The sequence below is a fragment of the Balaenoptera borealis genome (assembly GCF_965194805.1).
Source record: "Balaenoptera borealis genome assembly, chromosome: 10".
In the NCBI taxonomy this organism is placed as follows: Eukaryota; Metazoa; Chordata; class Mammalia; order Artiodactyla; family Balaenopteridae; genus Balaenoptera; species Balaenoptera borealis.
The window spans coordinates 1,511,168-1,527,741 of NC_138874.1; the positions used below are offsets into that span (position 1 = coordinate 1,511,168).

General features: G+C 35.5%; 1 protein-coding gene and 1 long non-coding RNA gene across 2 annotated transcripts in view; one reads left to right on the forward strand and one right to left on the reverse strand.

Annotated features, from left to right (window-relative positions):
- Positions 1–16,574, forward strand: part of LOC309635807 (uncharacterized protein) — a 447,043-nt gene that overhangs the window by 409,251 nt on the left and 21,218 nt on the right. Inside the window, exon 8 of the mRNA XM_082407526.1 lies at positions 8,058–8,259. The gene's annotated coding sequence lies outside the window, so the exon portion shown is untranslated. The remainder of the gene's footprint in view (positions 1–8,057; positions 8,260–16,574) is intronic.
- The window catches only part of LOC309635829, a 501,182-nt gene that overhangs the window by 51,858 nt on the left and 432,750 nt on the right, over positions 1–16,574 (reverse strand). The window lies entirely within an intron of this gene.

The window sequence follows — 16,574 nt, forward strand, 5'->3', positions numbered from 1 at the left end:
ATCTGATGCTACATCTTCATCTCTCTAATGCAACTAATTGCATTCATGTTTTCTGTTTTTCAACCAGTGTAATTGTGTACCTACCATCTACCAGTACTAATCACTTGCATCATTTAAGCTTCAGAGTCAGAGCTGTAATCTGGCTTTCAAGCCTCCACCAGAATAATCTACTAGAAAACTCTATTTCTGTTAAATTTCGTTGGCATGGCAACCACCACGCAACACCATGCCTTAAATCCCACAGCAGTCTGTTAGCCAGAGTGAGTCTGCAGAGAGCAGGCCGTATACAGAAACTAAAAATAGACAATTTTACAGCAAAGTTTCCCCTCCCCCACTAGGAGGAGTGTGACTTACTTGCTCCCTTTGGTGGGGTCAAACATGAGCCAGTTGAGAGAATGGGCTAATCTTCCAGTTTACAGATTTCTCCACCCCAGTGCCTGGACTAGGAATGTGGAGACCCAAGGTCTAATACCAGCTTCACTCCCTAATTAGCTGTGTGAGATTCAATGCAAGAGGGGCAACATCTCTGGGCTTCAGTGCCATCATTTGTAAAAGGCAGGAGCTGGAATGGACTAAGGATTTTCCAGTGCCACAGTCCTAGTTGCTAGTTCAGTTAATGTGTTTGTCATTTCCTTGCTAGTGTGGATGGGGTGGCTCGCAGAGAGGACATGGCAGGCAGGCGTGGTGGTGGTGAAGTTTGTCGTTTGTCAACAAGTGATTTGGCAAAAATCATTAGGTGTGATCTCTGGTAATTATAGCTGACGTACGGAGTGCTTATCACATGCCAAGGACGGTGGTGATTTTCACATAATATGCCATTTAACCTTCCTAACAAGGCCAAGAGAGAGAGATTACTAGTATCCCTATTTCATAAATGAGTAAACTGAGTCATAAAAATAGTAGAATTAATAGATCGTTTTTACATAGGTAGTAAATTATATAGCTGAAATTTGAACCCAGGCTACCTAAATTCAGAACCTGCATGCTTGACCATTATTCCATTGTATCTCCAGTGCCAGATCATTGCCTGTTCCCCTAAGGGCCCTCAAAAACTAATTGTTGAATGTGCAGTGAATGACTACTATGCTAGAAGGTTCTCAGTGCATATTATTCACAAAGCTTCAAAGCCCTTTCCTTTCTTAGTAGTTTATAATGTGAAGAGAAACCTTTGAGATATCTGCCCTAAGTGAAATGGTTGTAGAGGAGGTAGAAAACTCGTTGCTCTGAAATAAAATATACAGTTAAAATATGAGTATTGTTAGGTAATGAGTCTGAATTATGTAATGATGTGAAAAATGAATTGTGGAACTGATGTTCTGTCAAAATAAGGCCTGTTTTCTAGGACCTAGAATACACAGGCAATTTTCTCCTACTATTTTAGGCAAAAGTTATATTTGTTTTTAGAAGCAGAGAGGAAAAATAGGGCACTTAGAACTATGGGCAAGCGAGAACTGAACTTGCAAATAACATATAGGCTATAGAAATAAATCTGATTGGGAAGAAGGATTCCCACCACCTCCCCTGTCTCAGCCTCCCACAGCAGGTCCTAGGTTGTGCTAAGACCATAAGGTGAGTTGAAAAGATAACTTCTTTGGAACAGTATTATTATAAGGTGAAAATTAGTAGTGTTCTTCAGTCTCTACCTTCTAGTCTAACATCTCGCTAAAAATGAGTTGTTAGTGTACTTTAAACTTTTTATTGGAGACGAATATACATATACTAGTTTTTCATATCGTAAGGGAAAACCCTAATGAATTTTCACAACTAGAAGCATGCATGTGAGCAGCATCCAGATCAAGAGACAGCAATTCCCTGCCTCAGAATACTCCTTGGTATTCCTAGCAAGCACTTGTGCCCTCCTCCACGAGGGTAACCATCATCCTGACTTCTAACAGCATGGCACAGGCCTGCCTCTGTATGCTTCATGTAAACGAAATCCTATTGTATGGACCCTTTTTTAGTTTGGGTAGATACTGCCTAATAGTAGTCCAAAATGTTATACCAATTTACAAACCTAACAGTGTGTAAGAATTCCAAATGCTACATACACATCCTCTTCAACTCTTGGAATCTTCTGACTTTAATTTAGCCATTCTGGTAGCTGTGTAGTGTTAATCTCACTGTGGTTTAATTTAGAAGTCCCTCCCTGATGGCTGATGAGGTTGAAGTACCTTTTCACACGGGTTTAGGATATTTGGATATCCTCTTCTGAAGTGTCTGTTCAAAAAGTTTTTTTCTGTTTTCTCTTGTGTTGTCTTCTTCTTATTGATTAGTAAAAGTTTGTACATGTTCTAGATATCACTCCTTTGTTAGATATACATATGGGGATTTTTTTCTCTGTGTTAATGCCCTTTATGTCTTTAAGAAATCTCTACCTATTGCAAGGTCATGAAGATGTCTTCCTATGTTCTCCTCTAAAAGCTGTATTGTTTTATTTTCACATTTAGCAATCCATCAGCAATCCATCTGGAATTAATTGTTAGGTAATGGTATAGGAAGGGGTACATATGTATATATGTATTATTCACATATCCAATTAATCCAGCAACATTTACTGAAAATACTATTCTTTCACCCATTGCATTGTTGTCTTTGTCATGAATCAGATGACCATTCGTTTATAGGCCTTCTAATGTAGTCACTGGTAGTTCATATAACTTTATATCAATCCCATGAGGTCCTCATTACTATAGCTTTATGATGGGTTTTGTTCTCAGGTAGAATGAATCTTCCAGCTTTGCTCTTCTTCTTCAGTTTCTTTAGATATCTTGGCCTTTCTTTTTTTTTAGTATAGTATGATAGTTAATTTTTTTTAAATTTAAAAAATTTTATTGGAGTATAATTGATTTACAATGTTGTGTTAGTTTCAGGTGTACAGCAAAGTGAATCAGTTATACATATACATATATCCACTCTTTTTTTAGATTCTTTTCCCATAGAGGCCATTAGAGTTCCATGTGCTATACAGTATGTCCTTAGTAGTTATCTATTTTATATATCCTTGGTCCTTTGCATTTCCATATGAATTTTCGAACCAGCTTTGTCAGCTTCTCCAAAAAAATCCTGCTAGGTTTTTGATTGGAATAGTGTTACTTTACAGATTAATTTGGGAAGAATTGACATCCTTATGATATTGAGCTTTCTAGATACTAAAAGTTTATTTATTTTTTTAAAATATTTATTTATTTGGCTGCACTGGGTCTTAGTTGCGGCATGCAGGCTCTTTTAGTTGTGTCATGCGGACTGTTAGTTGCAGCATGTGGGATCAGTTCCCTGACCAGGGATGGAACCCGGGCCCCCTGCATTGGGAGAATGGAGTCTTAGCCACTGGACCACCAGGGAAGTCCCAAAAGTTTATTTCTAAGTGTATTTAGGCATGTAGTTTCTCTTAAGGATTTTTATAGTTCTCAGTGTTGGGGAAATGCAAATATTTTGTGATATTTATTTTGCGAGAATTATTTTTGTGTCGTTGATATATTGATACTATTATAAATAGTATATTTTAAAATGTAACTTTCTATTTGCATATGATATAGAAATACAAATGATTTTATTTTTTTAATTTTTTTAAATTTTTGGCTCTGTTGGGTCTTTTTTTTTTAAATTTTATTTATTTTTTTATTTTTGGTTGTGTTGGGTCTTCGTTTCTGTGCGAGGACTTTCTCTAGTTGTGGCAAGTGGGGGCCACTCTTCATCGCAGTGAGCGGGCCTCTCACTATCGCAGCCTCTCTTGTTGCGGAGCACAGGCTCCAGATGCGCAAGCTCAATAATTGTGGCTCACGGGCCTAGTTGCTCCGCGGCATGTGGGATCTTCCCAAACCAGGGCTTGAACCCGTGTCCCCTGCATTGGCAGGCAGATTCTCAACCACTGCGCCACCAGGGAAGCCCCACAAATGATTTTTAATTAAAGACATTTTATCCAGCAACATTGCAGATTCAATTATTAGTTCACATAGTTTATAGATTCTTTTGGATTTTCTGGAATGTAATCATGCTATCTACAAATAATGACATTTTTTTCTTCCTTTCAAATCCATACATACACATTTAATATATTGCAATGGCTGGGACCTCCAGTAAAATATCAGTTATAAGTAGTAAGAGCTGGCATCTTTGTATCATTCCCAGTCTTAGAAGGAAAGTTTTCAATTTTTTACCATTGGGTATGATGTTTGCTGTTTTTTGTTTTGTTTTGTTTTCTATTATTCTTTAATTGTTTAAGAAAGTTGCCTTTTATTCCCATTTTGTGAAGGCTTTGTGTATATATATACATATATGTATATGTAATACATGAGGGAGAGATAAATTTTGTCAAATTGTTTTGCTGCATCTATCAAGATGTTCATATAATCTTTTTCCTTTTTTATGTTAATGTGGTTGGGTTAATTTTTAAATGTTAAGCAGCCAATCTTGCATTCCTAGAATAAGCTCAATTTATGTATCACTAGATTCAATTGTCTATATTTTGTTAAAGATTTTTCATCTGTGTTTATGAGAGATTGGTATGTTAATTCTCTTTCTTGTAATGTCCTTGTCAGATTTTGGAATTCTGGTTATACTGCTCTCATGAATGTTGCATTAGAAAAACAGTTGTCTTTTTGTTTTCTGGAAGAGATTGTGCAAGATTCATGTTTTATTTTTTCCCCTTAAATTTAGGGAAGAATTTACCAGTGAAACCATGTGAGCCTAGAGTTTTCTTTGGGAGAGATTTTTAAATAATAGATAAAATATGTTTAATAGATATTGAGCTATTCAGATTTTATACTTCTGACAGTTTTGGTAAGTTTTATATATATATTTAGGAATTTATCTATTTCACCCAAATTGTCAAATTTACTGGTGTTAAAGTGTTTAATTACCAAACAGTTGGCATTATTATAGTTATATTTTTGTTATTGATTTCTATCTTGATTCTATTGTGTAAAGAAAACACACTGTGATTGACTTCATTTTTTTTCAAATTTGTTGAGTCATTCTTCAAGCTTTTGGTAAAAAATCCATGTGCACTTAAAAAGGTGAATTCTGTAAATGTTTGATGCAGTGGTCTACATAAGCCAGTTAGATCAAGCTGGTCAATTGTGTATTGTTTTTACAGATTTTTTTGTTAGACTATCTTATGTGCTACTAAATGAAGTATGCTGAAGTTTTTCATTAAGAGTATGGATCTGTTCATTGCTTCTTTTCATTCTGTTCATTTGAAGCTCTGTTATGGAGTACATACAAATTTAGGATTGTAAATAGCTTCCTTCTAAATTGGCCCTTTTACAATTATGACATTTCATAATTATAATTCTTTTTACATTATGTCTGCAAGTCTGGTAATTCTTTTTGCATTAATTCTACTTTGTCTGATTTTACTATAGATATACTACCTTTGTTTTGTTTAGTGTTTGCATAGCATATTTTTTGTTGTTTTTTACTGTCAACATTCCTGTATCTTTATATTTAAAGTGTGACACTTTAAGCACAATATTGTTGTTGTTGTTTAATACAGTCTGACAACCATAAACCTTTACTTGGTGTATTTAGTTCATTTATAGTTAATATAATTACTGACATAGTTGGATTTATATATATCATGTTGCTGTTTATTTTCTATTCAGGCTGTTTTGTTACTTTTTTCTATTTTTCTTTCCTTCTTTAGGACTAATTAAACTTTTAAAATTATTATTTCATTGATCCCTTCCATTTTCTTGTAATTATCTATCATTAACTATTCATATAACAGTTCTCCTAGATATACAACCCACATCCTTCTCTTACAATAGATTAATACAAATTGTTACTTTTACTATTACCTGTCTCTCACTTTGCATTATTGTTCTACATATTGGGCTGGCCAAAAAGTTCATTCAGTTTTTTCTGTAAGATGGCTCTAGTAGTGCTTAGTTGTCTTTAACTTCATTCAAAACAATTTTGTTAGATTGTATTGTGACAGCTGTCATATCAGCATGCATTTAAAAAAAAACTTATCAAGACAGACGAATGGATAAAGAAGATGTGGTACATATACACAATGGAATATTACTCAGCCATAAAAAAGGAATGAAATTGGGTCATTTTTAGAAACGTGGATGGACCTAGAGACTCATACAAAGTGAAGTAAGAAAGAGGAAAGCAAATATCGTATATTAACGCATATATGTGGAATCTAGAAAAATGGTACAGATGAACCAGTTTGCAAGGCAGAAATAGAGACACAGATGTAGAGAACAAATGTATGGACACCAAAGGGGGAAAGTGGCAGGGGGAGGGTGGGGAATGAATTGGAAGATTGGGATTGACATGTATACACTAATATGTATAAAAAAGATAACCAATAAGAACATGCTGTATAAAAAAAAAGATTTAGCATAATATAAAAAAAATCCTAAAGTAGTTACAATTATTTGTAATGGAAAAAAAAACATCAAAATTGGTGAATTTTTGTTAGCCATTTTAATATCGAAGATGGACGAAAGAAAGCAACATATTCGGCATATTATGCTTTATTATTTCAAGAAAGGTAAAAACATAATTGAAATGCAAAAAGAGATTTGAGCAGTGTATGGAGAAAGTGCTGTGACTGATCAAACATGTCAAAAGTGGTTTGCGAAGTTTTGTGCTGGGGATTTCTTGCTGGACAATGCTCCACAGTCGGATAGACCAGTTGAAGTTGATAGCAATCAAATTGAGACATTAATTGTGGACAATCAACGTTATACCATGCGAGAGATAGTCAACATACTTAAAATATCCAACAAGCACTGAAAATCATTTGCACCAGCTTGGTTATGTTAATCGCTTTGATGTTTGGGTTCCACATAAGTTAAGTGAAAAAAACCTTCTTGACCGTATTTCCGCGTGCAGTAGAGACCGTATTTCTCTACTGAAACGTAACAGAAACGTTCCGTTTTTAAAACAAATTGTGACGGGCGATGAAAGGTGGGTGCTGTACAATAATGTGGAACAGAAGAAATCGTAGAGCAAACGAAATGAGCCACCACCAACCACACCAATGGTTGGTCTTCGTCCAAAGAAGGTGATGTTGTGTATATGGTGGGATTGGAAGAGAGTCCTCTATTATGAGCTCCTTTTGGAAAACCAAACGATTAATTCCAAGTACTGCCCCCAATTAGACCAACTGAAAGCAGCACTCGACGAAAAGCGTCCGAAATTAGTCAACAGAAAACACATAATCTTCCATCAGGATAACGCACGACCATGTTTCTTTGATGACCAGGCAAAAACAGTTACAACTGGGAAGTTCTGATTCATCTGCCATATTCACCAGACATTGCACCTTCGGATTTCCATTTATTTCAGCCTTTACAAAATTCTCTTAATGGAAAAAAATTTCAATTCCCTGGAAGACTGTAAAAGGCACCTGGAACGGTTCTTTGCTCAAAAGATAAAAAGTTTTGGGAAGATGGAATTATGAAGTTGCCTGAAAAATGGCAGAAGGTAGTGGAACAAAACGGTGAATACACTGTCCAGTAAAGTTCTTGGAGAAAATGAAAAATGTGTCTTTTATATTTACTTAAAAACCAAAGGAACGTTTTGGCCAACCCAATATAATGTAAACCTCATGTGACATTATGATTATTGTTTTGTACAATTAATGCTCATTTATATTTACCAATTTAGTTTCCCTTTCTGGTGCTCTTCATTTCCTCCTGCATTTTCATGTTTCTGTTTGGGATCATTTTCCCTCTGCCTGAAGACACCTTTAAATTTTACTTTTAGAGAAAACTTTCTACCAACAAATTCCCTTAATTTTGTTTGTCTGAAATGTGCTTATTTCACCATCACTGTTTTTATTTATTTATTTATTTATTTATTTATTTATTTATTTATTGGCTGCCCTGTGCAGCATGTGGGATCTTACTTCCCCAACCAGGGATCGAACCCACACCGCCTGCATTGGAAGCGTGAAGTCTTAACCACTAGACCGCCAGAGAAGTCCCACCACCATTGTTAAAAGATATTTTCACTGAATATGGAATTGTAGGTTGGAAGTAATTTTATTTTAGCTCTCTGAAGATTTCATCAGTTATCTTCTAACTTTCATTGTGCAGGGGCTGCTGGAGTATACTACCAATACTCTTCTTTGAAGATGGAGGTACTTCTCTTGCCTTGAGTATTATACACTCGCAGAACATAGCTTGGTCCTTCCCCATCACCCTTGGATGAAGACAGTGCCTCACTCAAACATCTTCATGTGGAAACCATCCTGTGCTTGAGACAGGACTTCTCCCCTGGCTGATCTTTTTTTCTCAAGTATGTAAAACTGCAGGAGATTTCATCTTGCTTTTTGGAAACCTAACTCCCCAATGTCCCACTTGACTCCAGTATTCACTGTGCTTTTGAGGCCCCTCAAGTCTCCAATGTGTTACTCCAGCCCACATGACCACTAAAAGCTTACTGGTTTATCTTTTCCCTGAGCAGAGGCTCTCCTTTTGGCTAAGCCAGACCTTCATTCTGAACCCAGGATCAGCAAATGCCTCTGAGGAAAGAACAGCTGGTGACTGACAGCTCATTTGGCAATGAGTAGTAGGCCTTGTTATTGAATGAATGTTTATATCCCCCACAAAATCCATGTGTTGACACCCTAAGCTTCAGTGTTATAGTATCTGGAGATGGGGCTTTGGGGAGGTAATTAGGGTTAGATGACATAATGAGGGTGGGCCCTCATGATGAGATTAGTGCCCTTATAGGAAGAGACACCGGAGAGCTTGCTCTCTCTCTCTTCATGAGCATGCACCAAGGAAGGGCCATGGGAGCACACAGCAAGAAGGCAGCTATATGTAAGACAGGAAGAAGGACCTCCCCTGAACCTGATCATGACCTGACGAATGGCAACCTGATCTTGGACTTCCACCTTCTAAAACTGTGAGGAAATACATTTCTGTTGCTTAAGCCACCCTGTCTAAAGTATTTTGTTATGGCAGCCTGAGTAGACTAGCATAGTCTTCATTGCTTTTGTAGTTCACTGAGTTTTTAAAAATATGATTTTTTAAAAAATTTATTTGGTCTTTCCTAGTTGTTGCAGTAGGAGTGTTACCCTGACAGGACTTTCCATGTCTTACTGGGAAATGGAAGTCTGATTTATTGAAGTTTTTAAACCGTATTTTTACATTGCTCTCAGTATGTAAATTACTTCATTGGTTTCACTACACACTGACTGTTGTCCCCCAGTATCCATTCTCCCTTTCATCCATAGTCAAAGAACCCTCAACTGTTACCTGGGTACAAGCCTGCCCAGAATAAAATCTACATTCTCCAGCCTCCTTTGCAGCTAGGTGTGGATATGGTTTCCCTTGAAATGTGAGCAGAAATTATGTGGACAACTTCCTGGTCATATCGTCAAAGGGTCGGTATCTGCTCTCCCCTTCCTTTTTCCCCCTTCCCAGAGGTTGGACTATGCACATGGTGATGTACCATCTTGTGCTACATGGACAAAGGCAACTCCTTAGGAAAAAGAGTAAAAAGGGGTCCGGGGCCCCCACATTTTCAGGGAGCAGAGCCACCATACTAGCTCAGACTTTTACTTGAGAGAGAAATCTACTCTTTTTTGTGGTTTGTGCCATTAATGCTTTTTGTCCCTGTCACATGCAGCTGAATTTATATCCCAGCTAATACACTTAGAATATTTTCATTGTTCAGGGTTAGAATGTTGGTATTTGTGAATACATTAACTCATTCAACAAAGTATTTACTATATGTTGTACTATATGTTTAGAGACGAAACTAAAAGTGTTGTGTTTAATCCAAAACATCATAGGGAACAATGATGAATTTTAAACTGAGGAGAGAGGCAATGAGATCTGCATTTTATAAGGATGGATTGGAACCAATACATACCAAATAAATTGGAGAAGAGCAAAAGTTGAGTCAGGAGGAAATTAAGAGGCTATTACAGAAATCTGAAAGTTGTGATAATGGCTTGAAGTGGTGGCAGTGGAGATGAAGAAGATATGGGATTTAAATATGATTTAGGAGGTAGAATCAATAGGACGGGGGAGATTTTTTTTATGGATGTGGCAAAAGTTGAAGAGATAAGATGACTCCCAGATTTCTAAATTAGGAAAGTGGGTCAGTGTTTGTGCTGAATATGAAGATAGAAAATGCAGAAGAGTAGATTTAGAGGGAGAGATGGAGAGTTCCATGGTGTACCTTTTGAGTTGGGGGTAAGATGATGACTAACATTTTGAACAAGTTTGAGTTGTGGATATCCAGGTGAATCTATTCAATAAGTGCTTGTGGGAACCCTCTTGCACTGTTGGTGGGAATGTAAATTGATATAGCCACTATGGAGAGCAGTATGGAGGTTCCTTAAAAAACTAAAAATAGAACTGCCATACAACCCAGCAATCCCACTACTGGGCATATATCCTGAGAAAACCATAATTCAAAAAGAGTCATATACCAGTAATGTTCACAATATTACTCAGCCATAAAAAGAAATGAAATTGAGTTATGTGTAGTGAGGTGGATGGACCTAGAGACTGTCATACGGAGTGAAGTAAGTCAGAAAGAGAAAAACAAATACCATATGCTAACACATATATATATGGAATCTAAAAAAAAAAAAAAAAAAAAAAAGGTTATAAAGAACCTAGGGGCAGAACAGGAATAAAGACACAGACGTAGAGAATGGACTTGAGGACATGGGGAGGGGGAAGGGTAAGCTGCGACGAAGTGAGAGAGTGGCATGGACATATATACACTACCAAATGTAAAACAGATAGCTAGTGGGAAGCAACCACAGCACAGGGAGATCAGCTTGGTGCTTTGTGACCACCTAGAGGGGTGGGATAGGGAGGGTGGGAGGGAGACGCAAGAGGGAGGAGATATGGAGACATATGTTTATGTATAGCTGATTCACTTTGTTATAAAGCAGAAACTAACACACCATTGTAAAGCAATTATACTCCAATAAATATGTTAAAAAAAAATAAGTCCTTGTGTATGTGGGTGTGACAAGTAGAAAAGATTTTAGGAGTGGAAGCATAGGTTTCACTATTATTTTTATGCCTTTTGAAGACCATGTTTTAATTATCCTTATCTGTTTCAAATCTTTCCAAGTAGATTGAGGTAAAGACTCATTTTCTTTAAATTGGCAAGACGAAAGGACAGTAGGATGCTCTTCTTTGCAATAATATTGTGATATGTTTGTTGCTATCAGGTAGAAAATCAACCAACACTTAACTCCTGTTTCTCCTCCTACTTTACGAATACTAATTAGTATTCAAATCACTAATGCATTGTGAGTAAGAGCTTCACAGAGATTATTCATATACTTCCTGGTTGCTGGGGATCCAATTTATCCACATAGTAGATTGGACACACAGGAAGTGACTAACATATATGGTGCTAAGTTGCATGATGAAATAAGCAAAGCAGGTAGAATTCTCTGAGTTGAAATCTTACAAGAGTGAGAAAAAAATTTTTTCCCTTTGGAATAGTGTTCAGATATTATCCAGGGCTTCTTTATCCAGTTTGTATCTACATATAATAATATCATATAATATATTTCAATAGTATATATCTTGGTAATAAGATATATTTCTTCTTTTTCCTCTTGTTGCCACCCTGTGGCTATTTGCAAAGACAGATTCTGTGATATCATTCATGCATTCAAGCAAAGTTCTACCCCATATGATCCTTGTTTGCTTGGTCCTAGATATGGAAACTGAGTGTTTTGAACACACGATACTCTTTCTGACCTCAAGAACATCCTAGAAGTCTTCCCTTAACCACACCCAAATGTCCTAGATCTAGACTGAGTCCTCACCCTTAGATTAGGAAAACTTTCCCCCTACTTTGCTATCTGTATTAGTTCACCTGAATTATTTTTTTCATTACAGAATCCTATGATTCCTTCTTAGAATCGAGCAAAATCTGTAATATCTATTTTATTTTTTCTTTTTTAAATTGAAATATTGTTGACATACAATATTATGTTAGTTTCAGGTGTACTACATAATGATTTGACATTTGCATACATTATGAATAGATCACCATAATAAGCCTAGTAACCATCTGCCCCCATACAAAGTTATTACAATATTATTGGCCATATTCCTTATGCTGTGTATTACATTCCCATGACTTATTTATTATATAACTGGAGGTTTATACCTCTTAACCCCCTTCACCTATTTCACTGACTTCACAACCCCACCCCCTTCTGGCAAACCCCATTTGTTCTCTGTATCTTTGAGTCTGTTTTCATTTTGTTTTATTTATTTGTTTTGTTTTTTAGACTCCACATGTAAGTAAGATCATGTGGTATTTCATCTTTCTCTGTCTGACTTATTTCACTAAGCATAATATCTTCTCGATCCATCCATGTTGTTGCAAATGGAAAGATTTAATTTTTTTACGGCTGAGTAATCTGTCATTATAACATGTATACCACATCTCCTTTATCCATTCATCTATTGATGGACACAGGTTGCTTCCATATCTTGGCTATTGTAAATAATGCTACAATGAACATTGGAGTGCATATATCTTTCAAGTTAATATTTTTGTTTTCTTTCAGTAAATACCCACAGGTGAAATTGCTGGATCATATGTTAGTTCTATTTTCAGTTTTTTGACAAACCTCTATACTGTCTTCCATAGTGGCTGCACCAATTTAAATCTCCATCAACAGTACACTAAAGTTCCCTTTTTTCCACATTCTCACCAATATTTGTTCTTTCTTTCTTTCTTTCTTTCTTTCTTTTTTTAACAATAGCCATTCTGACAAGTGTGAGGTGGTATCTCCTTGCGGTCTTTATTTGCATTTTCCTGATGATTAGTGACATTGAGCATCTTTTCATGTATCTTCCTTGGAAAAATATCTATTCAAGTCCTCTGCCAATTTTTTAATCAGGTTGTTTATTTTCTTAATGTTGAGTTGTATGAGTTCTTTGTATATTTTGGATATTAACCCCTTATCGGATATATCATTTGCAAATATCTTCTGCCATTTAGTAGACTGCCTTTTTGTTTTGTTGATAGTTTCTTTCACTGTGCAGAAGCCTTTTAGTTTGATGTAGTTCCATTTGTTTATTTTTGCTTTTGTTTCCTAGGCCTAAAGAGACATATCCAAAAAATTATTGTAAGAACAGTGTCAAAGAACATACTGCCTCTGTTTTCTTCTAAAAGTTTTATGGTTTAATGTCTTACATTTAAGTCTTTAATCCATTTTGAGTTTATTTTTGTATATGGTGTGAAAAAGTATTCCAGTTTGATACCTCTGCATGTAACTGTCCCATTTTCCCAATTCCATTTATTGAAGAGGTTTTCTTTTCCCCATTGTATATTTTTATCTCCTTTGTCATAGATTAACTGATCACATAAGTGCGAGTATGTTTTGGGGCTCTCTATTCTGTTCCATTGACCTATGTGTCTGTTTTTGTGGCAGTACAATACTGTTTTGATTATTGTACCTTTGTAGTATAGTTTGAAATCAGGGAGCATGATACTTCCAACTTTGTTCTTTCTTGGGATTGTTTTGGCTATTCAGGGTCTTTTGTGTTTCCGCACAAATTTTAGAATTATTTGTTCTAGTTCTGTGAAAAATGCCATTGGTATTTTTATAGAAATTATATTGAATATGTAGATTGCCTTGGGTAGTATGGTAATTTTAACATTAATTCTTCCAATCCATGAGCACGGTATATCTTTCCATTTGTCTGTGTCATCTTCAATTTATTTCATCAATGTCTTATGGTTTTCTGAGTACAAATGTTTTACCTCCTTGGTTGGGTTATTTCCTAGGTATTTTATTCTTTTTGATACACTTGTAAATGAGATTGTTTACTTAATTTCTCTTTCTGATAGTTTGTTATTGATGTATAGAAACAGAACAGATTTCTGTATATTAATTTTGTATCCTGCAACTTTACTGAATTCATTTATTAGTTCTAATACTTTTTGGTGGCACCTTTAGGATTTTCTATATATAGTATTATGTTATCTGCAAACTGTGACAGTTTTACTTCTTCCTTTCCAGTTAGGATGTCTTTTATTTCTTTTTCTTGTTGATTGCTATGGCTAGGACTTCCAATACTATGTTGAGTAAAAGTGGCAAGAGCATGCATTCTTGTCTTGTTCCTGATCTTTGAGGAAATGCTGTCAGCTTTTCATCATAGAGTATGATCTTGGCTGTTGGTTTGTCATATATGACTTTTATTATGTTGAGTTGTTTCTCTCTATACCCACTTTCTGGGGAGTTTTTATCATAAGTGGGTTTTGAATTTTGGCAAAAGCTTTTTCTGCATCTATTGAGATGATCATTCTTTAATTCGTTAATGTGATATATCACATCGATTTGCAGATATGAACCATCCTTGTATCCCTGGATTAAATCCCACTTAATCATGTTGAATTCGGTTTGCTAATATTTTGGTGAGGAGTTTTGCATCTATGTTCATCAGTGATATTGGCCTATAATTTTCTTTTTTGTTGGGGGGAGTTTGTCTGGTTTAGTATCAGGGTGATGCTGGCCTCATAGAATGAGTTCAGAAGCGTTTTTCCTCTTCAATTTTTTTGGACTAATTTGAGAAGGATAGGTGTTAACTCTTCTTTAAATGTTTGGTAGAATTCATCTGTGAAGCCATCTGATCCTGGAATTTCATTTGTTGGGAGTTTTTAAATTACTGATTCAATTTCACTCCTAGTAATCAATCTGTTCATATTTTCTATTTCTTCCTCATTCAGTCTTGAGAGAGTGCATATTTCTAAAGATGTATCCCTTTCTTCTATATTGTCCATTTTATTGGCATATAAGTGCTCATAGTAAACTCTTATGAGTCTTTGTATTTCTGTGGTGTCAGTTGTAACTTCTCTTTCATTTCTAATTTCATTTATTTGGGCCCTCTCTCTTTTTTTCTTGATGAGCCTGACTAAAGGTTTATCGATTTTTTTTAAATCTTTTCAGAGAACCAACTCTTAGTTTCATTGATTTTTCTTATTGCTTATATAGTCTCTATTTCATTTATTTCTGCTCTGATCTTTATTATAGTCTTTCTTCTACTAACTTTGAGTTTTGTTTGTTCTTCTTTTTCTAGTTCCTTTAGGTGTGAGTTTAGATTGTTTATTTGAAATTTTTCTTGTTTCCTGAGGTAGGCTTGTGTTGCTATAAACTTCCCTCTTATAACCACTTTTGCTGCATTTTGTAGATTTTGGGTTGTTGTGTTTTCATTTTCATTTGTCTGCAGGTATTTTTTTGTTTCCCCTTTGATTTCTTCACTAACTATTGGTTGTTTAATAGGATATTGTTTAGCCTCCACGTGTTTGTGGTTTTTGAAGTTTATTTCTATTCTCATAGCTTTGTGGTTTATATTAAGTCTGTCTGGTATAATGTGTCATTTAAGGCCAGTGTTTCTTTCTTGATTTTCTGTCTGGATGTCCTGTCCATTGATGTCAGTGGGGTGTTAAAGTCTCCAACTATGATTGTGTTACTGTCAATTTCTCCCTTTATGTTTATTTGCTTTATGTATTTTGGTGCTCCTATGGTGGGTGCATATATATTTATAATTGTTGTATCTTCTTGTTGGATTGATCCCTTTACCATTATGTAATGCCCTTCTTTGTCTCTTGTTACAGTCATTGTTTTAAAGGCTATTTTTTCTGATATAAGTATTGCTACCCCAGCTTTCTTTTTGCTTCTGTTTTCATGGAATACCTTTTCCATCCCCTCCATTTCAGTTTGTGTGTGTCTTTAGCTCTGAAGTGAGTTTCTTGTAGACAGGGTATATATAGGTCTTTTTAAAAAATCCATTCATCCACCTATGTCTTTTAATTAGAGCATTTAGTCCATTTACATTTAAAGTAATTATTGACAGATATGTACTTATTGCTATTTTATTCATCGGTTTCTTGTTGTTTTTGTAGTGCTTTTTTCCCCTTTCTTTTGCTTTCTTCCCTTGTGATTTAATGACTGTTTTTAGTGTTATGTTTAAATTTCTCTTTTATTTTTTCTATTTTGTGTCTGTATCTATTATAGATTTTTGGTTTGTGGTTACCACGAGGTTCATTTATAACAACCTATATAAATACATGCTTATTTTAAGTTGATGATCTCTTAAGTTCAAATGCATTCTAACGATCCTGCATTTTTAGCCCCCCCCAAATGTTTACTGTTTCTGACATCATAATTTACATATTTTTGTTTTGTATATCCTGTAACAGTCTATTGTGGATATAGATGATTTGACTACTTTTGCCTTTTAGCCTTCCCACTAACTTTATAATTGGTTGATCTACTACCTTTACTGTATATTTGCCTTTACCAATGAGATTCTTCCTTTTGTAATTTTCATATTTCTAGTTGTGGTCTTTTCTTTTCCACTTATAGAAGTCCTTTTAACATTTCTTGTAAACCTGTTTTAGTGGTCCTGGTCTCTTTTAGCTTTTAATTGTCTGTAAAACTCCTTATCTCGCCTTCAAATCTGAATGCTAGCCTTGCCAGGTAGAGTATTCTTGGTTGTAGTTTTTTCTTTTCAGCACTTTGAATATATCTTGCCACTCCCCCCTGGCCTGCAGGATTTCTACTGAAAAGTCAGCTGAAAATCTTATGGGAGTTTCCTTCTATT